A 23615-nucleotide genomic window follows, 5' to 3' on the forward strand; every position below is an offset into this window, starting at 1 on the left:
GGTGGGGCGGAAGTGGCATAAGGTGGGACCATTTGATGCCATCTTTAGCAGAATACTTTGTTGGGCTAGGTTGCCCCAATCTACCGCTGCTCCATTTAGGGGAGAACGATCTGTTCCAGCTGTCAGGTCTGAGCTTACTGACGGTATGAAAAGGGACCTTGGGAGGTTGAAAGAACTGTTGTCTGAGACATACATGATGTGGATGAAGTTGGTAGAAAGCAGGGTATGGTGGGAACCAGGAAACTCCATGCAATTGAGAAGCAGTTCCTCAAAGTGAAGAGAAAGATGAGGGAGAATTGCATGGCGAGAAATATTGCTGTGGTTAAACAGGTTGAACTTGTTCAGGATGATCATACTTTTTTTGGCAGCATGGTGCACACCTTTCATTACTTGGCAATGAGCATTAACTCATGGAATGAAGGTTGTCAACTGCACAGGCATTTGGGGTACAACTATGGGGTTAGTTTGATGAACATGTTGGTGATAGAGAGAAGTGGGGGGGATCAGGAAAAGACCTGTTCAGGTTTTTCTGGATGGCAGCAGGAAAGACGGGCAGGAGGACTAAATGATGGTTGAGGTGGTGACAGGGAGTCAATTCTACCTCGCTGGGGTGGTGTTGTGATTAGGCTTGAGTGGAGTTCACAGAGTTCTGCTGCATGGAATTCTGCGAAGTGACCCAACAAATCTGCTGTGCATGCGGAGATCAGCAAGCAGCGGACTGCGTTAGGTCGTGCCGATCGTGTTGATTTGTAGCGCCGGGTGTTTGTCCTGCACTGGAAAATCAGCACGAGCGGTACAGTGCAAGAGGGCACAACTTATTTCCGTCCCTCGATAAGATGTTCTACTCGAGCAGCAGCTTCCTCAACGTGAACTGACGTTTTCTCAACGCGAGCGGTAGCAGCCATCCTCATCTACCCATATTGAGAAATCTCACTGGGAGGTGGTCTGGAGAAAGATTTTTCTCACGTGCGCTTGGGAACTTAACGTTAGCTAGCGCAAGCTGAAAAATCTGGGAACTCGGCACGCTTCGCGGAGCACGTAGTGGGAAAAACACTACAAACTCTGTCAGCGGAGCGGAATTTCACGCTCAGGCCTAGTTGTGATCATTGACTGGGATGATTGAACAGAGATGGTGTAACAATAAACTATTACAGAGGTCTTTAGGAATGTGTGGAATGTGATGGCGTGTGTTTGGCTGGTCAGGGCTTCTTCTGGAGGATTAAGAGCGAGATTGGTACATCCCATATATTGTATTATTAAGGTGAATATCGGACTGTAAGTCATATGCCTTAGGGTGTTGGTTTAACCTGTTGCATTAAAACAGCCTTCAGAACTTTAGGATTGTGTTTAGTGCTTCATTGTACAGTTCACCTTGACAGTGAAGAAAAGAAAGTAAAGAGGGCGTTTTACACCTCACAGAGAATGCCCGGGAAGGGACGGCTGCAGAACCTTGCTAACATGAGGTGTTCTGGGCAGGAGGTTCTGCCGAGTGCAGCAGGGTCTGAAGGAGCTCACAGCTCAGCAGCAGAACTGATCATGGTGTGAGTGGAGGATACAGACTGTAAGGAGCTGGCCTGCTATTGAGGCTGCCGGCGCAGGACTGCCACTCATCCTGCTCCACACTCACCTGCTCTTGGTCTCCTCTCCCCCTCTACCGATATTTTCAGTGCTTAATTTGTGAAAGAAAGAGTGTCAGTGCCCAAAGGTCTTTTCAGAAGCTGGTGGCCCGTGCAATTAAACATAGGTGCGCCAAATCCAAGGCCAATAGTCTTTTATGCATTCCCTGCCACTTTTTCTAGCTCTTGCAGGTCCCCTTTTTCTGTTCTTTGTGTTTTTCCCTCTCTAGCGCTCGGGAAAACGGTGCCAGGCCCCAAAAATAAGTGCCCCTCCCCACCCACAACCACAGCTCAAATTAAGCACTGAATGCCATTCTATCAAAGCCCAGTAGCCCACAGAGCTTATTATTTATGTATGTATGTATGTATGTATGTATGTATCTATGTATGAATGAATGTATGTATGAAGTTTGATATAGCGCATCATGACCCATGCGGGTATCTTTTAACCTGGGAGAGGACACTTCTGCCTTTCTTTAGAAACTGTGGGGTATATTTACAAGCTCCTTGCGCCGCCAATGTGTCACTTTTTGGGACGCACGGCGGCGCACTGTGGTGCTCCATATTTACAAGGACACATAAAGCCACCCTGCGTTGCTTTTTGTGTCCTTTTAAATATGGCTCCTTTTCACACAGCACTTTGCCTGAAAGGGCGTTCCATTGATGTTGCTTAGTCGCGGCCGGCATGACTCGCGGGTGGGGGAAGGGGGCGGAGGTGGGGGGGACGCGGGGGGGGGGGTCGCGTGGAATGGGGCCGTTAATAAAAAACAAATTTAAATTTAAACTTACCTTCGCCTCCAGTCCCGCGTCGCGTCTCCTTTCTGCGCCTAACACCTTACAGGAAGCAGGCAACCTTCCTCTCCACCCCTAAGCCAATCACAATGCTGCAATGGCAGCGTTGCGATTAGCTAAGACGTCGGCTCCACAGGCGTCTATGTGGAGGCCATTTTCTTTATGTAGGCTGCAGCAGCCTATATAGAGAAAATGCATGGTTTGTCATGATTGGTTTGGTCGGCCCTGGGGCCTACCAAACAGTCAGTGCCCACAACAGTGGGCAAGCCACTCCTCCTCTGCCTGGAGCAGGAACGCCTGCCCGCCTGCAACCAGTCCTACCCTTCTGCTTTCTCGCAGTGCGAGAAGTAGAAACATATAATGGTATTTAAAATACCATTTTATGTTTCTGCTTCTCGCACTGCGAGAAAGCAGTGGAGCGACGCTCCTCCGCCCAGGTGGAGGAGCCGCCCCCTGGTGTTGCTGTGGGTGTTCCCAAGCAACACTCAGATTTACAATCTTTCATAAACCTGTGTAGGAGAGTAGGGTCTGCTATCCTATGGTCACCCCAAATTTTTGCTTTTTGCTTCACTGGTTTTTGACATATTGAGGCTGTGGGCCTGCCAATCAGACCCCCAGCCTGCTGTTCTCTCTACTAAATTACAACTATGCACCCTAGGTGCATAACCAATTGGAAGTGGATCACCCTGTCAGCCCCTGTACCAGTGTACACTAGGTACCCAGGGCATTGGTGTACCCAAGGCCTGCCAAGGGCTGCAGCATGTATTATGCCACCCCAGGCTTGGCCTAACAATCTGACACAACTGGCTGATCACTCAGCTGGGGTAAGTTGGTGTAATCACCTCTTACTTAGGTGTAGTATACCTATACCTAACCTTAAATGGGACACCTGGTAACCTATAAGTCACTCCTATGGCAGGCCTTAACAATCCTGAAGGCAGAGTGCTTGGTTCCCTGTGAGATGGTGCTCTGGCATGAGCTGAGCCTGTCTGCAGTGGTCGGAACAACTTCCTTCTACTGTTTCCAGATATCGTCATACCATATACTCTTAAGTGCATTATGAACCTCGCGGTTAAATGCTAACTTTGGTTTGGCTTTATCAAAACATGTCGAGTAAGGTGTCATACGAATTGGAATACTAACCCCTCGCCAATTCTGGCGACGGGGTTAGCATTCCACCCTTCTAGAGGGACACGACATGTACAGTGCCTGAAACCCGGGTAAAATCAGACATAGCCTCAGCTCCACAAAATGGATGCTGCCACCACAGACACAAGTCTGCCCTCCTGCTGCTGGGAGTCCTTCCAGCTTGGGAGGTGTGGACAAAGGGTTTCCTGCCAGGGGAGGTGCGTGCACCACCCCAGACAGGATTTTGTGTATTGGTCAGGTAGGGCTTGAAAGAAACCAGACATGCCTGTGGCTCACAAGGAGCCTCGGTGCATATGCCAGTTCAAACCGGTCCTGGGGCACACCAGTCCCGGGCCTGGGGCGAGCTGGACAAAGGATTGGGGGTGTAACCACCCCCCTTCCTGGTCCCACCCATAGGGAGGGACCTAGCAGGTAGTCCGGCCCCTAGAATCCGCTTAAAGGTAGGAGCTGTGTCCTAAGACTTCAGACATCCTGGAATCAACTTGAAACTAAGAAGAAGACGGGAACTTCGACATTCTGCTGCACAGAAGACTGAAGAAAATCTCCCCTGTGGTCAGGGAGTGACCACCTTGCTAACGCAAGCACCATCCAGCGAATCACCGTCTGCTTTGCCGCCGCCTCCCGCCGGAGCCCGAGCCCAGAGACTGACAAGACCTGGACCTCCAGACCTCTCACCGCCCGATCCACAGTCCCTGAAAAGAGGAGACCCGTGGAGGCACCGAGACACGTGGAGCCAGCCATCTTGGAACGACTACGACAAGCTGACAAGTGCAACAACCGAGGCTCCCTCCAAGTTGTGCTTTGGGATCTGAGAAGCCCAACCCTCGAGCAGCATCTGCACCAAAGGTGAGCCCTCCAGCATCTCCACGATCTGCGTGGGGCCCTTCTGCATTTTGCCACTCGACGCGCCTAACCGGTTGCTGGCCCGCTGGCTAGTGGCCATCTTGGCGACGAAATCTACGACAAACACCGCTGGTCTGGTTGCTCCAGACTGGCCCTTGCTCCCCTCCAAAGGAGCAATCCCTCTGACCTTGCTGGTCAGAACCAACAGCTGATTTCCGAATCCTCCTGCAATTGCTTTTGCCAAGGCTTGTTTGCTTCGATCAAGTCGCCGACACCGCCGACAGCGAGAGCCTGCGTGGGACAGCTCGTGAGCCGACTCCTGGACGTCGTCGACCTTCAGGGACCACGTGGCTGCGGAGACAAGCTACCCCTCATCACCTGTTTGCACCCGACATCGCCTGGTACCCACCTGGTGCCACGCTGGTCACTGGCTAGTGACTGTGAACACTGTCCCCTCTGCTTACAGGTCTTCAACATCTCCGATCCACTCTTGGATCCACTGCATCTCTCCCGGACCGACCGCCTGCAGCATCTTTGTCTTCAAGCTCCCCGGAACAGATAGAAGAAACCCGACGCACTTTGAGGCCTATGCACCCGCTTCCTGTGGGTGAGGTAAAGCTGGTACTCCGGTGCCCATGTGTAGTAATACATCTCTAGTGCCTGTGTTCCAAATCTTAAGTTCCTAGTCAACCCGGAAGATCTCCTTTGCAGTAACTTTGTACTTTTTACGCACCCATTGAAACCTATGGGAGCACGCGTGTGACTATTTGCTCTGCACACGCCACCCGTGGACCTCCTGGTCACTAACTGACGTTAGCTCCTTGTAGGCCCAGCGATTCTAGAGGCCCTAGGCCTTTTCCCTTTTCTGTTCGTGGTACTTATACCACTATTTTAGTATATGGTTTGAGTGGCCACCAGGGCCTATCCATATAACGTGCAACTTCTGTGTATTCTGTGATAATCTTGTTTGACGATTTGTGCTCCTGTGCTCATAAAGAGACTAGGGGTTACTTTGAGAAATAAATACATATATATTTTGAATATATATCTGTGTGGTGTCCTTTCATTGGTATAAAGGGGGGTTGCATTTGGTAAAACAGCTGGCTTAACACGCTTCACGAGTTTAGCCTCAAAGACTGCTTAGCCTACGCTACCACTAGGGCAGCTAGTCCGAAAAGGTTGACTTACAACCACACCATAAGGGTTGCTTGGCATGGTACAAGGTGATCACTTTAACTAGTGAGCATCATATACCAGGCCAACTTCTCACATTGGTGAGCAGCGGTTGGATTTGAGCTTGATGTGTTTTACCATTGTAATCTCTTGGTTACCAATTGAAAGATCACATAGGTACCTGTAGGTACATATAAAACAAGATTAGATATACATAAGTTCTACTGAACTTAGTTGTTGTAGAGCAAAGGGAGTAGCACACCCTGACTACAACTACTAGATAGGTTTAGTAGGTAAACACAAGTGTAGGTAGATTGCAACACATCCACCCACACTTAAGAGCAATGGCCGGGGCAGAGGGGTCCACTGTACCCATCTCTGTTGAGAGTGACCCCCAGAGGGCAACATCCAGCTTTGCTACCCTTAATCAGAATGAGCTCAGGCATTTGGCAACTCTTAGAGGCCTTAAACAGCCCAAGAACCCAAACTCTGCTGAGCTCAGAGAGCTCTTACAGAATGATGAGAATCAGAGAGCACTCAAGAAAGCTTCCCAGTTAGCCCCCTTAGGGTCAGGAACAGGAGGCCCCCCTTCTGAAGATACTACAGAGGTACCTAGTTCCAATAGCCATCCCTTAGATGAGAACCATACTACAGGGGAGGAAAGTGGTGAGGATACAGAAAGTAGTGATGATGAAGGGAGAACTAGCCCAGTGCCAAGTATTATACTTGGCCCAGCTAAACTAAGGCTATTGGGGACTGACAATGGGTTCACCCCATTGGATCTCCCCAGTGGACTTAACACAGGGCTTGGGAGGCAAAGGAATCGCTCAGGTGACTCCAATGCTTCTCATGGCTCTAGAGGCTCTCAAGGTCACTCCAGGAAAAGGATGACCACCCCTCAGAGGAGGGAACATGAGGCCAGAATGCAGGAAGCCCAGCTGAGGATCAGGAAGCAGGAGCTAGAAGTAGCCCTGATGGAAGAAAAACTGAACAAGGCTAGGCAACCTAGAGAGAGTGGGTCTATACCCACTGGTGGCAGCATTGTCCCTAAGGACAAAGATAGGGTCTTTGATAATAGGAACCTGTCTAAGGTTGTGCCCCCCTACAAAAGTGGGGATGACATCCACAAATGGATAACTGCTCTTGAGAGAGCCTGCAAAGTACAGCAGGTTCCTGAAGACCAGTGGGCAGCAATCCTCTGGCTCTCCTTTGAAGGAAGAGGCAGAGACAGACTCCTCACTGTTAGAGAAGAGGATGTCAGAAACTACAGAGTCCTGAAGAGTGTTCTGGTAGATGGGTTAGGCTTAACCACTGAACAGTACAGGTTAATGTTCAGAGACACCCAAAAGACACAGACTCAGGACTGGTCTGAATATGTTGAATGTGCCACTAAGGCTTTGGAGGGTTGGTTGCTGGGAAGTAAGGTATCTGATTTTACAGGATTGTATAATTTGATGATGAGAGAACAGATTTTAAATAACTGTCAAAACCAGCAACTGCATCAACACTTGGTTGACTCTGATCTGACCTCTCCCCAAGAATTGGGAAAGAAGGCAGACAAATGGGTCAGAACCAGGGTTAAGCAAAAGAACCAGAACCAGGGCCAAGGGGGTGATCAGAAGAAAACAGACCAAAAGGGTGGAGATCAGAAACCTAAAGACCAGAAGTCTTCAACAGGGCCCCAAACTACTGCTAAGGAGGGTGGGTCCCAACAGTCCAAGAAGAAGAAAGAAGGTCAGAAGAAACCCTGGTGCAATCATTGTAAAAATACAACTCACTGGACTAGTGATTGAAAAAAGGGTGGAGCCCCCAACACTGTTGCCCCTAAGGCACCTGCTCCCAGTACTACTGTTAGCAGTGTTGGTCCCCAGACAAAGGGTGTAGTGGGAATCACTATGGGAACTGAAGGAGATTCTGACTTAGACAGAACCCTTACACAGGCAGTCTTGATCTGTGATGGGGACATTGATTTGTCCCTGACTGTGAGCCCCAGTAACCTGGGCAAGTACAGACAGACTCCTTTAATTAATGACAAAGTGGCTCAAGCCTACAGGGACACATGTGCCAGTGTCACTATGGTGACACCAGGCTTTGTGGACCCTGGACAGTACATACCAGGTGAGAACTACCTGGTGACCAATGCCAGCAATGCCACTACTTCACATAGTGTGGCAGTTGTTAACTTCTCATGGGGAGGGGTAACTGGCCTCAAAAGGGTTGTGGTTAGTGCAGACCTCCCAGTAGAATGTTTGTTGGGCAATGACCTAGAGAGTTCTCTATGGTCAGAAGTGGAGTACAGGACTCATGCAGAGATGTTAGGTATATCATCACATGTCCTTGCTGTGACCAGGTCACAGGCCAAAAAGTGCCTCACTGTACCTCAGGTCTTGGATCCTGGAACAATGGACCAAGTACCTACCAAGAAGAAGAACAGGAGGGTCAAGGCTGTGCCTTCCCCCCTGCCTCAGAGTGATGATCAGCCTTCCCAGGAAGCTGATCTAGAGGACCCTGAAGGAACTGTCCCTGAAGAGCTTGAACCTAATCAGGTTGAGTTTCTGGGGACAGGGGGACCTTCAAGGGCTGACTTGAGGCAGGCTCAGTTATCCTGTCCCTCTCTTGAACCCCTCAGACAGCTGGCTGCTGCTGAGGCTGCTGGGAATGCTCAAGGTACCCATAAAATGTATTGGGATGAAGGGCTCCTTTATTCAGAGACTAGAGACCCCAAGCCTGGTGCTACCAGGAGGTTGGTCATACCTCTGCAATTTAGGGGCTTCCTTCTTACCTTGGCCCATGACATTCCTTTAGCAGGACACCTAGGCCAGAATAAGACCTGTCCCTCACTTTCACTGGCCTCACATGAATGAAGATACAAAGGAGTTTTGTCGCTCCTGTGTTACCTGCCAAGCCAGTGGCAAATCAGGTGGCACAACAAAGGCCCCCCTAATACCACTACCTGTGGTGGGGGTCCCCTTTGAAAGAGTGGGAATAGACATAGTGGGTCCCATGGATCCTCCCACTGCATCTGGGCACAGATTTATACTGGTGGTAGTGGATCATGCCACCAGGTATCCAGAGGCAATTCCCCTTAGGACCACTACAGCTCCTGTTGTGGCCAGGGCCCTGCTGGGAGTATTCTCCAGAGTGGGGTTTCCTAAGGAGGTAGTATCTGACAGAGGTACCAACTTTATGTCAGGATACTTGACAGCTATGTGGAAGGAATGTGGTGTCAACTACAAGTTCACCACCCCTTATCACCCACAATGCAATGGGCTTGTTGAGAGGTTCAACAAGACCCTAAAGGGTATGATCAAAGGATTACCTGAAAAGCTCAGGCGAAGATGGGACATCCTTCTACCCTGCCTTCTGTTTGCTTACAGAGAGGTCCCACAAAAAGGAGTTGGCTACAGCCCCTTTGAATTGTTGTTTGGGCACCCTGTGAGAGGCCCACTGTGTTTGGTGAAGGAAGGATGGGAGTTACCTCTCAAAAAGCCTAAGCTAGACATAGTGGACTATGTACTTGGTCTCCGCTCCAGGATGGCTGAGTATATGGAGAAGGCATCTAAAAACCTTGAGGCAAGCCAGGCCTTACAGAAAGCTTGGCATGACCAAAAGGCTGTCTTGGTTGAGTATCAGCCAGGACAGAAGGTATGGGTGTTGGAGCCAGTGGCCCCAGCAGCACTCCAAGACAAATGGTCTGGACCCCATACAATCCTGGAAAAGAAGGGAGAGGTCACCTACTTGGTGGACCTAGGAACTCCCAGGAGTCCCCACAGGGTACTCCATGTTAACAGGCTTAAAGCATATGTTGATAGGGCAGACATGGGCTTGCTCATGGCTACAGATGAGGGACAGGAGGAAGAGAGTGACCCTCTCCCAGACCTGTTGTCTCAGAACCCTGAAGATGGCTCAGTTGAAGGAGTGACCCTTGGAGGCAACCTCACTGCCCATCAGCAGACTGAATGTAGACAGGTTCTACAATCATTTTCACATATGTTTTCCTTGATACCTAGTCAAACTGACTGGTGTACCCATGTTGTGGACACTGGTGACAGTCTGCCTGTAAAGAACAAACTTTATAGACAACCTGACCACGTCAGGGACTGTATAAAGGCTGAGGTACATAAAATGCTGGAATTAGGTGTCATTGAACCCTCAGAGAGCCCCTGGGCTAGCCCAGTGGTTCTGGTCCCCAAACCTCACACCAAAGATGGCAAGAGAGAGATGAGGTTCTGTGTGGATTACAGAGGACTCAATGCTGTCACCAGGACAGATGCACACCCTATTCCAAGGGCAGATGAGCTCATAGACAAACTAGCTTCTGCAAAGTTTTTGAGCACATTTGACTTGACAGCTGGCTATTGGCAAATCAGATTAGCTGAGGAGTCTAAGGCCAAAACAGCATTCTCAACCCCAGGTGGGCATTATCAGTTTGTGGTGATGCCCTTTGGTCTGAAGAATGCACCTGCCACCTTCCAAAGGCTGGTGAACCAAGTCCTTACTGGGTTGGATGACTTTTGCGCAGCATATCTTGATGACATTGCTGTCTTTAGTTCCACCTGGGAGGATCACCTGATCCACCTGAAGAAGGCTCTTGAGGCTCTGCAAAAGGCAGGCCTCACTATCAAGGCTACTAAGTGCCAGATAGGGCAGAGTAAGGTTGTGTATTTGGGCCACCTTGTAGGTGGGGGCCAAGTTCAACCACTGGAAAGTAAGATACAGTCCATCAAGGATTGGTCCCCTCCAACCACCCAGACTCAAGTTCGAGCTTTCTTGGGCTTGACTGGGTATTACAGGAAGTTTGTTAAGAACTATGGGTCCATTGTGACTCCTCTTAATGATCTGACATCCAAGAAGATGCCCAAAAAGGTTCAGTGGACAGTAAGCTGTCAAAAGGCATTTGATGACCTGAAGGAGGCCATGTGCTCTGCACCTATCCTGAAAAGTCCTGACTACTCCAAAGAGTTTATTGTCCAAACAGATGCTTCTGAGTTGGGTGTGGGAGCTGTGCTGTCACAACTTAATGTAGATGGTCAAGACCAACCCATTGCTTTTATTAGCAGAAGGTTGACCCCCAGAGAGAAGAATTGGTCAGCTATTGAGAGGGAGGCCTTTGCTGTGGTGTGGGCCCTGAAGAAGCTGAGGCCATACTTGTTTGGCACTCACTTCAAGATTCAGACCGACCATAAGCCCCTCTTGTGGCTAAATCAGATGAAGGGTGAAAACCCCAAACTGCTTAGGTGGTCCATTTCCCTACAGGGGATGGACTTTACAGTGGAGCACCGGCCAGGTACTGACCATGGGAATGCAGATGGTCTCTCCAGGTACTTCCACTTAGGACATGAAGACGAGACTGGTCAAGGCTAGTTTAATGTCCCAGCGTTTGGGGGGGGGTTGTGTAGGAGAGTAGGGTCTGCTATCCTATGGTCACCCCAAATTTTTGCTTTTTGCTTCACTGGTTTTTGACATATTGAGGCTGTGGGCCTGCCAATCAGACCCCCAGCCTGCTGTTCTCTCTACTAAATTACAACTATGCACCCTAGGTGCATAACCAATTGGAAGTGGATCACCCTGTCAGCCCCTGTACCAGTGTACACTAGGTACCCAGGGCATTGGTGTACCCAAGGCCTGCCAAGGGCTGCAGCATGTATTATGCCACCCCAGGCTTGGCCTAACAATCTGACACAACTGGCTGATCACTCAGCTGGGGTAAGTTGGTGTAATCACCTCTTACTTAGGTGTAGTATACCTATACCTAACCTTAAATGGGACACCTGGTAACCTATAAGTCACTCCTATGGCAGGCCTTAACAATCCTGAAGGCAGAGTGCTTGGTTCCCTGTGAGATGGTGCTCTGGCATGAGCTGAGCCTGTCTGCAGTGGTCGGAACAACTTCCTTCTACTGTTTCCAGATATCGTCATACCATATACTCTTAAGTGCATTATGAACCTCGCGGTTAAATGCTAACTTTGGTTTGGCTTTATCAAAACATGTCGAGTAAGGTGTCATACGAATTGGAATACTAACCCCTCGCCAATTCTGGCGACGGGGTTAGCATTCCACCCTTCTAGAGGGACACGACATGTACAGTGCCTGAAACCCGGGTAAAATCAGACATAGCCTCAGCTCCACAAAATGGATGCTGTCACTACAGACACAAGTCTGCCCTCCTGCTGCTGGGAGTCCTTCCAGCTTGGGAGGTGTGGACAAAGGGTTTCCTGCCAGGGGAGGTGCGTGCACCACCCCAGACAGGATTTTGTGTATTGGTCAGGTAGGGCTTGAAAGAAACCAGACATGCCTGTGGCTCACAAGGAGCCTCGGTGCATATGCCAGTTCAAACCGGTCCTGGGGCACACCAGTCCCGGGCCTGGGGCGAGCTGGACAAAGGATTGGGGGTGTAACCACCCCCCTTCCTGGTCCCACCCATAGGGAGGGACCTAGCAGGTAGTCCGGCCCCTAGAATCCGCTTAAAGGTAGGAGCTGTGTCCTAAGACTTCAGACATCCTGGAATCAACTTGAAACTAAGAAGAAGACGGGAACTTCGACATTCTGCTGCACAGAAGACTGAAGAAAATCTCCCCTGTGGTCAGGGAGTGACCACCTTGCTAACGCAAGCACCATCCAGCGAATCACCATCTGCTTTGCCGCCGCCTCCCGCCGGAGCCCGAGCCCAGAGACTGACAAGACCTGGACCTCCAGACTTCTCACCGCCCGATCCACAGTCCCTGAAAAGAGGAGACCCGTGGAGGCACCGAGACACGTGGAGCCAGCCATCTTGGAACGACTACGACAAGCTGACAAGTGCAACAACCGAGGCTCCCTCCAAGTTGTGCTTTGGGATCTGAGAAGCCCAACCCTCGAGCAGCATCTGCACCAAAGGTGAGCCCTCCAGCATCTCCACGATCTGCGTGGGGCCCTTCTGCATTTTGCCACTCGACGCGCCTAACCGGTTGCTGGCCCGCTGGCTAGTGGCCATCTTGGCGACGAAATCTACGACAAACATCGCTGGTCTGGTTGCTCCAGACTGGCCCTTGCTCCCCTCCAAAGGAGCAATCCCTCTGACCTTGCTGGTCAGAACCAACAGCTGATTTCCGAATCCTCCTGCAATTGCTTTTGCCAAGGCTTGTTTGCTTCGATCAAGTCGCCGACACCGCCGACAGCGAGAGCCTGCGTGGGACAGCTCGTGAGCCGACTCCTGGACGTCGTCGACCTTCAGGGACCACGTGGCTGCGGAGACAAGCTACCCCTCATCACCTGTTTGCACCCGACATCGCCTGGTACCCACCTGGTGCCACGCTGGTCACTGGCTAGTGACTGTGAACACTGTCCCCTCTGCTTACAGGTCTTCAACATCTCCGATCCACTCTTGGATCCACTGCATCTCTCCCGGACCGACCGCCTGCAGCATCTTTGTCTTCAAGCTCCACGGAACAGATAGAAGAAACCCGACGCACTTTGAGGCCTATGCACCCGCTTCCTGTGGGTGAGGTAAAGCTGGTACTCCGGTGCCCATGTGTAGTAATACATCTCTAGTGCCTGTGTTCCAAATCTTAAGTTCCTAGTCAACCCGGAAGATCTCCTTTGCAGTAACTTTGTACTTTTTACGCACCCATTGAAACCTATGGGAGCACGCGTGTGACTATTTGCTCTGCACACGCCACCTGTGGACCTCCTGGTCACTAACTGACGTTAGCTCCTTGTAGGCCCAGCGATTCTAGAGGCCCTAGGCCTTTTCCCTTTTCTGTTCGTGGTACTTATACCACTATTTTAGTATATGGTTTGAGTGGCCACCAGGGCCTATCCATATAACGTGCAACTTCTGTGTATTCTGTGATAATCTTGTTTGACGATTTGTGCTCCTGTGCTCATAAAGAGACTAGGGGTTACTTTGAGAAATAAATACATATATATTTTGAATATATATCTGTGTGGTGTCCTTTCATTGGTATAAAGGGGAGTTGCATTTGGTAAAACAGCTGGCTTAACACGCTTCACGAGTTTAGCCTCAAAGACTGCTTAGCCTACGCTACCACTAGGGCAGCTAGTCCGAAAAGGTTGACTTACAACCACACCATAAGGGTTGCTTGGCATGGTACAAGGTGATCACTTTAACTAGTGAGCATCATATACCAGGCCAACTTCTCACAACCTGGGAAAGCATAAGAATCCTACGCCTCCCCGGGGAGGCATAATGAGGCACAACGAGGAAAAATACTTTTATTTCTCCTCGCTGTTTCCTCGTTCTATGCGCCCTGCATTCTGCAGCACACATAGAAAGAGGAAAACACCTCTTGTGATTGTTTTTGTGCAGGAAGGTGTCCCTTCCTGCACGAAAATAATCTTCCCTGCAACGCAGGCACCCTTGCACCATGGTGCAAGGATGCCTGCGTTGGCACATGGCATCCAATTGTGCACCAGCGCTAGGGGGGAGCTCAGGGATAAGTCATATTATTGTAAATATGACACATCCCTTTACTTTGGAAGTAACGCAGCACGAAGCTGCCAAATGGCTTGCGGCACTGCGCTGAATGATTTCCTTGTAAATATGGCCCTAAACATAGAACCCGTGGCTGTCCTCATACTTTTCTTTACTTTTGGTTTGAAATGTCTACTAATTATTCAGAGAACAGCAGTGTGAAGTGACCTTTGACACCTTGACCAACGAACAAGATGGTCAAGCATCATTATTTCTTCTTCGAGCTGCCATGCAGCCCTCTTCCCTCTGAAGTGCCCACTCGCCTTTCATGCCCCCTCCATCTTTCGTCTGTTCTCTCTCCACCCTTTAATGTGGCCTAGAGACAGCCTAGGCACCGTGTAATCAAGCAGCAACATTTTTTCCATTTGTTTTACTTCCTCCCTCTCTTTGTTGTCCTTTCCTTTTTTGTAAATTGAAGAAGCCCACGGCCGAGGAAGCGTCGAAGCGCTATGTAAGCAACCAAGGTAACATCATGCTGCTTTGTTGCTCTCTTTTCTCTTCCTAGCTTTATTTCCATTTCTTCTCTTACCTCCAGTGATTTTTTGGGAAGTAATTTTAATTTATTTATTTATTTGTTTTTCCCCAAACTATGCAAAGGTAACCCATTATACAGAATGACAGCATCACAAAGTAGTTCTGTAATTTTACATCTAGGATCTCTGAAGCTGTATAGGTGCAAAGACATATACCACTGACAAGGGAATAGTCTCTAGCAGACATTTTTTACTTTAATCCCCTCCCTCTGCCACACCTCGGTGAACCTTTCCTCTACCATCCACGGGGGTTGCTGGGCAACCTCTCCATCTTCCGCATCTTCGATCCCATAGTAGCTCTGCCTTGGCCGCCAAATGTTTAGAATATTGGTGGCCACCCCCTGCTAACATAAGTGACCTTTTTCGCCTCTATGCTTTTGTCTATAACCATGCACCACTCAGCTCTGGTCAGGCACACAGGACTTCTCCCCCCTCTAACTACACCCCTCTTCTCTACCATAAGGCCCAAAGAAGCAACAAGCGAGTCTAGCTCTAGCCAATCCCACATCGTTTGCTACCTACAATTATGCATAGTGGTGTCAGGGGACCATTTTCTCACTCTTGCTGTAAGTTCGATGGCTGTAGTTCTCCAGCAGATATGTATAGCCATGGTCTACACGCCAAATCATATGGATAAAGTCTACTTTTCTTCCTTGCGTCAAAACCAGGTGGAACTTCTTCCCAACCCCTTTCTTGTAGGATCTTGAGTTGCACGAGTGCCAATCTTGTCTGTATGGCTGCCTCTCTCAAGTTCTTTTTCTTCATTCAGCTGCTGCTCGGGGGTAAGGGCCCAATAATCCATCACCCTCGAGGGAGTTGCTCAGCACCCCCTCAGCAGCACCTTAAGCAAAAGTGAGTGAATTCAGAGAAGTAAAGATTAAAACTGCAGTCAGTCATGATGACTGGCATTTAGAAATGTGAATGAAGCTTCCAACAAAGTCATGGATGAAGAGAGCTGACCAGTGCTTAATTTGTAAAATATTAAGTGCCAAGGCTCTGACCAGGAGGCCACTGCAGCTTGCACCACCCATCGCCCTTGTCATCGCTGCCAAAACAACTACTAACCATCACTCACACGTGTAAATGCGACAGCTCAGATTATTCCAGGTCCCCAAAGCTAAAGGAGTGGCTGGGGAGGTAGGTGTTAGCAATTTTAAATGTATATTGTATTCCTAAACAACAGTTGTTCTACTCATCACTAAATTAGATAAGCAGCGCCACCATGTGGTGGTCTGTTCTAAATATTGTGTTGACAATTAGGTGACGGTGCCGAGCACCGGAAACCATTTAAGTGCTGGTGCTGAGCACGGGAAAGCACCGGCTCAAATTAAGCACTGGGGCTAACCAACTGCCCTGTTCTCAGTATGCTTTCCTGTTGGCTGATGCAAAATATGAGTGGAACTGTTCAAATCCATGGGCAAGAGGGCCGCATCCCAGGCAGTGCCCACGAGGGGGCCCATATCTCTTTCTCATGAGCCTTGTAAATAGCAGAATTTGTCCCTTAGACAAACGTTCCCCTAGAACCCCACGTTCCCGGAGACTATATTCCAACAATTTAGCCCATATTATGGGCACGATGTCAGGACATACTTCAGTTCTATGTATTTATATTCCGGAGTGGGGCCTAAGCCATATTCTGCTTGCATGTGCTCATGTCTTCGTGCTCCACTGCCCTGTGTTAGGTCCCCACCTTTTAAACCCCTACAATGTGTCCCTTTTCTTAAGAAGGTACCTACCCGCAGTGGAGTTTCCTTAGTGATTTTCCGTATCCATCCCTGGAGTGTTATGGCTCTGTGTCAGGCCCAGGTTACTGCCTGTGTTCCAGCTGACAGTCTGCGTATTCCCTCCTCTGCCTACAGATAGTGTGTGTAGTGTCATTGCCCAAAGCCAGCCGACTAGAGAGGTTTCTGCAACCAGGGCATGCTTCCAGTCATTCACCACTGCAAGCTGAGAGGCCCATTAGGATAATTTAAGAAAATGAATGATCCTACGCCCGACGGGACACCTCTGGTGGTAAAAACCTCACTTTGGGCCTCATGTAGGTAGCTATATACCGGTCGGTAACGGCCGATTTTCGGTAATTATACCGTTACCGACCGGTATATTGGCTATTGGTATGTAGGGGGTCAATTTCTGAAATCGGAATTTACCGAATCGGTAAAACTACCGAATCGGTAAAATTACCGAATCGGTAACGTTACCGATGTGGTAATTTTACCGATTCGGTAGTTTTACCGAATCGGTAAATTCCGATTTCAGAAATGATATGTAGGGGGAGTGTGTGTGTGTGTTTATGAGTCGGTATTTACCACCAACTTTTAGTTGGTGGTAAATAATTAATGTATGTGTGTATGCATTTGGAAGCGCGTAGCAGTGTGCAATGTGGCATACATACATGCCCTTAGGGCATGTATGTGTGCCACATGTGCACACATGGCCGAATCAGGGGTGCAACAGGGTGTCAATGTGACACCCTGCCACCCTTGCATTTTCTCCACCATTACCGAATCGGTATTTACCGATTCGGTAATGAGGCATACCTTCCCCTCAATGGGAAGGTATGCCTCATTACCGAATCGGTAAATACCGATTCGGTAATTACCGAATTGTAACGAATCGGTAAAAAATACCGACTCATTACCTACATACGAGTTACCACTTCTAAAATACCGATTCGGTATCGTTCGGTATTTTAGAAGTGGTAACTGGTATGCTACCTACATGAGGCCCTTTGAGAGGGCAGATCATAGTCTGCTGACTGGTTGGCTATGACCTTGAGGAGGAGCATCTCCCTTGAGACTGCTGCCCATTGTGGGCTCCTGTAGTCTCCGAACCCAGCCCTGCTCAGCCATTCAACACTCTCTGTTACTGGGGATGTAACTGGCAAAGACGTCATCGATGAAATAGCAGCACCTGGAGGTACGAGATGGGAACAGAGATGTAAAAAGGCTAAAACAAATCAAAGTCAGAGTTGGCCTTGCCCTGTTAGGGCGGGATTTGAGCAATGTGGGCAACTGTGTATATGCATATATATATATATATATAGAGGTCGCGGAGATGCCCTGCTGTGAGTGGTGCGGATCTGGTGTTTTTGAAGGTTCAAACACCGAGGAACAGGAGTGCCATGTTGAGTGTTTTTTAAAGAACAGCTTGGCGAAGTGTGCGACTCCTGCCCGACCCACTGGGGTAATACTTAGAAGTTATTTTGGGACAACACGGCACCCACTTGGGAAATCACTTTTGTACAAGGGAACCACAAGTACCAGCATGCCTGATGGCATACGCCCACAGGGGCGGGACTTAGAACATTTACAAATGGCTCCTTTGAACTGCCGTTACGTTTGTCTCCACTTCGCCCGTGATCAAGAGCACAGGAGTGTTCGAAACACGTAGGGCTTTGTACTTACTGAGGGGGATACTGCACTTTTGCCGAACTGTGTTTTCCTCAATTAAAAGGTGACAATCTCCTGTTGTGTGGCGTCTCCTCAATGGGCAATCTTTTGTGTTGGATATATATATATATATATGTATATATATTTTTTTTAATTCCTGCCCTGTTGTGCCCATGAGGACTCGAACTCCTGTGGGGCCCAGGACTGCACAGGAGTTCAAGTCCTCATGGGCACAACAGAGCAGGAATTGAAAAACCAGCACCCCGGTCTGATGGCCCACTGGGGTGTTTTATTGACTTTCAAAATGGCAGCAGAATAACCAAACCCACTTGGGGAACACTGGCACCTCAAATTGTACTACAGGTACCAGCATGCCGATTTGAATACTCACCTGATAATTCTCGGGGATAATTGGCGCATGTGTTTAAGGTCCTGAATAAGCAGCCGTTTGGTTTCTGCCTGCCCTTCCTCTGATGAAGGAGCGAGTGAAGCTCTGAAACGCGTTAGTATTGTGAAAAATATACATTGGACTGTGGCTGCTGGTTTTCCGTAAAATATATGAGGAAAATCATCCTGTTGTTGGCGTGATTCTTGCCTCAGGGCGAACTTTTATTATATATATATATATATATATATATATATATATATATATATATATATATATATGCGATTCTGCTGCTTACTCTCCTCCCAAGTCCTCGGGATACCAAAGCAGGCACGGACCACGATTCAGTGCAAATTTCTTTATTGCTTGCTCAGTCGGCCATATATATATATATGTGTGTGTGTGTGTGTGTATTCACGTATATGTATATGAGTGTGTGTATTCAGAATAACCATATGGAAGATACCACAGCTTGGCAGAGCAAGACTTTCATTTTCATGCTACAGAGGTGTATGCACACACATCTCTGTAGCATGAAAATTAAAGAATTCCTCTGCCAACCTGGAGTGGGTTGCAAGGGGAGCTTTGTGATTCTGGTTTGGGGTATTGTGCTCTGCAGGGCTTGAGTCACAATGCCCCCCCTCCCATTAAATCCTGCTGTGCTGCCTGAACTAAGTCCCAGCAGGAGACTCCTTCAAACAAAGCTCTGGTGTCATGAGAGGGTCGGTGTGAAGGTGAGCTTTCACCGCACAGTGATAAATGTGAGTGCTCACCCAACTGTCTCTCAAAACCGGGACATTTAATCATTTTTGCAGTAAGTTTCGGGACACTGGGACAGTCATCGAAAAACCGGGACTGTTCAGGCAAATCCGGGACGTCTGGTCACTCTATTCTGCGGTCCAATATCCCAACAAAGTCCTTCAAAACAATGGCCTCTCAGTTGAGCTAAAATTTGCTTCATATTGTTGTCAGCGAGCCAGGCTGGGGAGCAGACTGCAGACCTATGGTGGGTCATCATTGCAGTTATTCGTATGAAAAGCACACCCAAGGCAGGTCGCTCATCATCATACCAGGCCATTTAGTTCAACTAGAAGATGAAGGTTTGGCATAAGTTATGATGAACGAGCTACTGGGAGTCATCACAACACAAACCTACAAAGATCAGTCAGATTTCATGCCTCAAAGGACTACCAGATTAAACCTACATAGGGTGTACAAGTGGCTGGATGTGGTGAGACAAAGAGAGAAGCCATGTGCAAGCCTCTCCGTAAAAGCAGAGAAAGCGTATACTACCCTGATTTGGGATACCTCTGTGTGGTACAGGAATTTCTTGCCTCAGGCCCAAAATATAGATCCTAGATTACTTTACTATAAACCACACCCACGTCTGTGGTGCAGCTAAATTAGGCTCTTTCTTGTACACATCAGTTTGTAGGGGGATGAAACAGGGATGGATCCTGTCTCCTTTGCTCTTTGCCGGGTCTATAGAGCCCCTGACCTGTTGAGTGTGATCCATGGCCAGGATCCATGGATTTCAGCTGGGGAATAGCAAGAGGACTACATCTCACTCCATATGGATAACATCTTTCTTTATGAAAAAGATCCATTAGCCATAATCCCAGAATTGTTAGGTCTGCTACTGGAATTTGGAGATTACTTTGGCTATATGATCAAATGGGTCAATTTCAGAATCCTACAAATAAATTAATGGTACACCAAGGTGCTGAAGCCAGTGGGCACTAGAGTCACCAGAGAAGGCTTTAACCTCTTCAGTGCCCATGACGAGATAGTCTCGTCATGGAGCACGGTTGCGCTGTGCCCATGACGAGACTATCTCGTCATGAACCCCACCCACTAGTGCAACGCCCGGCACAGGAGGGGGAAAGGGCGTGGCACTGAAGGGGTTAAGATTTGGGATAGAGAGTGTTTCCTTAAATGTAACCTCAAAGTTGTCCTCACCTTTTTTTGGGACTGATGCCAAAATATATCATGCCCTGCCAATATCTCTGCTGGGGGAGAGCTCCCATTTTTCAAATGTAAACACTACCCAAGTTACTGTTCAACCTGCTAAATGCCCTGTATGCGATCCCAGGTACCATCTTCAAGAGACTTGACACTGAACTTTGCTCCTTGTTATGGGATGGAGGGTCTCTGCGTATAGCACTGGCTGCATTACATAGATCCACGTATGCAGATTCAATTTAACAAAATAATGACAGCGAACCTTGTGTCGTGTTAAACATTTGAATAACAGTAAAATGCTAGCAGTGGGTTGGCAACGAACATACAAAACTGGGACGGGAGAAGGGGAAAAAGACAAGTGGCGAATAAGTGAGAAATAGAGGGCAGGGACAGAGTAGCAAGGGGGTATACAAGATGGAAGAGGGAGGGAGGGAGGTAAAGAGGGAGGAAAGGAAAATAGGTAACACTGGGGGAATGAGGATATTAGGGAGGAGAAGGAATAAAAGAGTGGGTGAGAGAGGGTTAAGGCAAAGGTGTGGGAGTAGCAGAGGCTGAGGGGAGGGATGGGCTGATAAGGAGTACTGAGAGAGTATCAAAAAAGCAAGGTGGAAGGAAGGGAAGAGGAATAACGTTCTTAATGCTAAATATTAGAAAGTTTGCGAAAATAAATAGATAAAGAGTAAACTAATTTTAAACTTGAGCATAGCCTGATAATTGACTCCACAATGTGAAGTAAACAGAGTTGCCTCAGGATGGTATATCTGGACAGTGTGTTAGTCGCACGTCATTCATCATTGAGAAGAGATTGTCCAACCACATCAGTCAAGCAACCAAACATAATGTTAAAGGAAAACTGCTTGTGAACCAGCAGTAAGGGGGGCAACAGGGGGGGGGGTGACCTTACCCACAGTACACAGAGCACAGATTCTACACAAGCCTGAGCCAGATCCTTGGATGAGAATCGAGAGAAGAGGCAGCATGGAAGAGGTGAGGTGCCTGCCCAAATGCAGAGAGTCTGGAGCGTTCCGCAGCATCTGTATGTCAGAGCATCATAAGCAGAGGGCACGAGCACAGCACATCTGGAGGGAGGAGTGCAATAGGCTGCTAATGCTTCTTTTTCTATGACAGAGTACCTCTATTCCACCCCCTTTAAATGCCCTGAAATAAATGTTACGATTCTTTCTGCTTTTTCTTCTCCCTGTTATAATGTGGCACCTAACCCCTTCATGCTGGTGTCTGTTTTTGTGGCTGATTATTGTTTTTAGGGTCAATGCTTTGTAAAATTGGAGCACCTGTGAATCCTTTGTTTTTAAGCTCTTTACTGCACCCTATATCCCATTTAACCTCAGCTAATTTCTTATGGGACTTTCTCATCCTTTTCATTCTGTTAGCAAAGTTTGGTATATGTTTCTTACAAAATTTAGCCATGCTTAGTTATTTGAGTAACTGTTTTATATTCTCTAGTGTGGGCATATTTTGAGCGACTTTCACCAGTTCCTTTTTTTTAGTTGTATTCCTTTATCTGGGAGACACTGCTGGTGGGAGAAATTAGCTAAATTTCCTTTCACGTAATTATGCAAAATGTAAGTGTATCATAAATTTTAGAACAAAATGTGTCCTAGCGTCAATATTTGATGCAAGGATGAATTTTACGCTGAACAAATGGCACACAAATCACAAAACCATGAACAACAGCCACTTGTGTTCTAGCTGTTGATCTTATTTCCATGCTCCTACGCTGTAATTTTGCGAAGAATTTTGAAAATTAAATGACATGGCGTAACTGCATAATTTTCTACATTTCACATAACAAGTGTAACACAAATTCCCAAAATGATGCGAATTACGCAAGCCTAATGTAAACTTTGCCTGGGCGACAGACAATATACTAGTAGTCTATCTCACTTCTATTTAGTTTGCATTTCTCTACTATCAGAGAAAATACATTCACAAGCAATCTGTTCAATACTTGCTGCACTCTGTTGTTATGTTCTTCTTAAATACCCCCTATTACAAATGCTGTCAGATTTCTGGACTCTTCATACATTGTCACCTGAATATAGGTGGATGCTAAGTCAAGGGTGGAAAATAACTTTACACCCACGACTATATACATCTTTTCTGTTATGTTTAGTAACGGTGGACTGTTCACTTTCACACATTCCTTTAGTTTACTACGTGAATGCACATTCTTATGTCCACACTTGCTTTCCATGCCATGACCACATGAACTATCCACTCCATTGCCTCTACTACCTCCATTGTCCCTGACTGAGTCAGTCTTTTTTACTCTTTAAATATTGCATCCGTGACAGTGGTTTGTATATTTCCTTATTTGCCTACCTTGAATTGTGAGCTCTCTTTTTTTATTTAATCATGTGCACGCGTTCCTTCTAAGAGCTGAATATCCTGAAAGACTTCCTCCTAAAAATGTATGCTACTCCTTAGGAATCCGGAATTGTCTAGATCTCTTTGGTTTTGCAGTTCTACAATTCTTCCTATAATATCATTAACACCTACATTTTTTGCACGTGATCTTCCACACTGGACAATCCCTGTTCTTGGCTTTGTGTTCTACATCTATAACATCTCCCATAAAATTTTGATATCATTGATCCATTTTGCGTAGCTTTGACTAACTGTATATTTGATGTCACCACAATCCTTCTTAATCTCAGCCACACATGCAACACAGTTTTCTAGTTTTTTGGGAAATTAATAGGATCTCACTGAGAGACGGATTATCCTGCTGCCACAGCTCATCTCATGTTTTTTTAATGTTGTAACCAAATATAAATTGAAGCCTTATACTTTCTTCTACACTTGTGCCAAACTTGCATGAGGATACCAGCTAATGCAGGTCCATCCCATACTACTCTAAATATGCAGCATTCTCACAATTCTCTTCCCACAGTGGTGTGTACAAGAATTGTACTTATTTTCCGAAGATAATGCAAACAAACTTTTTTATATGCAAAGTTCATCTTCATTCAACCCTTTTACTTCTCTGCTGCAAGCTCAGCCCCTCATCCTTCTGCACCCAAGCAATCCGATAGTAAAGAAGCTTTCCTTTCATCAGTCAGAGATGTGCCACACACTCTAGCATAGTGTGCAATCACCTTTTCTCATTTGTCTCACTTCAGATTCTGGTGAGGTTAAGAGAAATTAGGGAACATTCACATTTTGCATTTTGTAAGAAATTCTGGACTCACATCCTCGGCACTCATACACCATTCGAAATATGTGAGGAATCCCCTTCTCAAATCAACTTCTCCAGACCCCTAGGTTTTTTTACG

Source organism: Triturus cristatus, chromosome 1_2 (assembly GCF_964204655.1).
Source record: "Triturus cristatus chromosome 1_2, aTriCri1.1, whole genome shotgun sequence".
In the NCBI taxonomy this organism is placed as follows: Eukaryota; Metazoa; Chordata; class Amphibia; order Caudata; family Salamandridae; genus Triturus; species Triturus cristatus.